This window comes from Merops nubicus, unplaced genomic scaffold (assembly GCF_000691845.1).
Source record: "Merops nubicus isolate BGI_N331 unplaced genomic scaffold, ASM69184v1 scaffold28197, whole genome shotgun sequence".
NCBI classification, from domain to species: Eukaryota; Metazoa; Chordata; class Aves; order Coraciiformes; family Meropidae; genus Merops; species Merops nubicus.
In genome coordinates, this window is record NW_008620031.1 from 5,330 (window position 1) to 7,054 (window position 1,725).

At 52.3% G+C, this 1,725-nt stretch overlaps 2 non-coding genes across 2 annotated transcripts; one reads left to right on the forward strand and one right to left on the reverse strand.

The window, feature by feature from the left end:
- Nucleotides 1-914: 914 nt before the first annotated feature.
- TRNAY-GUA lies at nucleotides 915-1,007 on the reverse strand. Its single transcript has 2 exons — nucleotides 971-1,007; nucleotides 915-950 (listed from the first exon to the last, which is right to left on the reverse strand). It is a non-coding gene; the product is annotated as a tRNA-Tyr (tRNA).
- A 118-nt stretch (nucleotides 1,008-1,125) lies between these two features.
- On the forward strand, nucleotides 1,126-1,198 carry TRNAR-ACG. The gene has a single exon. It is a non-coding gene; the product is annotated as a tRNA-Arg (tRNA).
- The last annotated feature ends 527 nt before the right edge of the window (nucleotides 1,199-1,725 follow it).

Sequence of the window (1,725 nt, forward strand, 5' to 3'; positions counted from 1 at the left end):
AGTGTGAGGAAGTGATAGGACACAGAAGTTTTACTGGCAGCAGTAAATACACAGGACCATTTCTCCCAGCAAAGGGTGTGTGCAGAGAGTGAGACAGTGACAATGGCAGATGTCCTGAGAGTGATCCTCCCTGGGGCCAGCATCTCACCTGGCATTTTGCATCCGTCCAAGAGCCAAGGTATGGATATGGTTTCAGTCCTGGGCAGCCTGGGCCAGGCCTTGATGACCCTTCTTGAGACAAAATTGTTCCTAATATCCAACCTAAACCTCTCCTGGTGAAACTTGAGGCTATTTCCTTTCATCCTGTCTCTTGTTCCTTGGGAGAAGAGCCCAACCCCCACCTGGCTCCAACCTCTTTTCGGGGAGCTGTTGAGAGCCAAGAGGTCTGCACTGAGCCTCCTTTTCTGCAGGCTCAACAACCCCAGGTCCCTCAGCTCCGAGACCAGACTTGTGCTCTGGATCCTTCCCCACGCTTGTTGCCCTTCTCTGGCCACACTAATTCCAGGCGTGGCAGTCTGTAGATGTGTTGACTCTTCCTTAGTGTGGAAAAAGAGTGCGTAGAGATTTGGAGGAGAGATTTGAAAAAAGACTTTCAGGAAAGGAATTTCAACATCCTAATTAACTGTGGTGAGACAAAGGGCTCTCAACAGGTATCGTCCTGCACTAACTTGCTGTGTGAGGGTTTGTGGCAGGCTGGAGGAAGAACATACATCTTGTTTTCCTTTAAAAATTAATGAGACATTGGCTACAGGTGCCACACCCTCTGCTGCCGCAGCTCAAAACCCCGGCAGAGAGGCTGGGTTAGCAAGGCAGTCGTATCGCTGAGAGATGAAACAACCGCCTCTGCAAACTGTTACAATAATGAACCGGTTCAAAACGGATTTGTAGACATTTGAACGAAAAAGTTTGGCGTCTCCTTCGAGCCGGAATCGAACCAGCGACCTAAGGATTCCCGCGGGCGCAGTAGCCTCTACAGTCCTCCGCTCTACCAGCTGAGCTATCGAAGGGACCTATCGGCGTTGTTTCCAACACACAAGAAGAGCCTGACGCGAGCGCACGGCGCATGCCCAGGGCAGGCGCTCGCTGCTGCCTTGATAAGGAGTGAGTAATAACTACTCTTGCGTGGGGCCAGTGGCGCAATGGATAACGCGTCTGACTACGGATCAGAAGATTGTAGGTTCGACTCCTGCCTGGCTCGTATGCTTTTTTTCCCCTGGCCTGCGCTGCCCTACGGTGATTGTGACGAGCAGGCGGAGGGAACTGCTGTGTATCCAAGCTCGCGGTTTAAGCCACCCCCGGGTGACTGCGCCCCACAAAGCAGAAGTGGGGCTGGTGGGACCGATGAAACAGCATCGGGATGTAAACTTTTCAAACGATCCAGCTATGCCCTTCGTCGATGCGACTGTGCCGCTGAATTAACCCAATTAACACAGCAATACATTTAACGGGGACAAACCCTTTAGGCCTGCGGAGAGCAGACGAGGTCGATTCCACATCCCCAGAAAGTTCCAGGTGAGTTTTTGGCCAGGGCTCTGACCAACCTGCCCTAGTTCGAGATGTCCCTGCTCCCTGCAGGGTGGCTGGACTAGGCGAGCTTGAAAGGCCGCTTCCAACCGAAGCCACCCTATAAATCCATGACTTTTCTGCTCCTTGCTCCACCTCATGTAACGGTAGCTGGGAGCTGCATCTACGCAGTTTCTGGTGGATACAATTTGAGAGATCTCC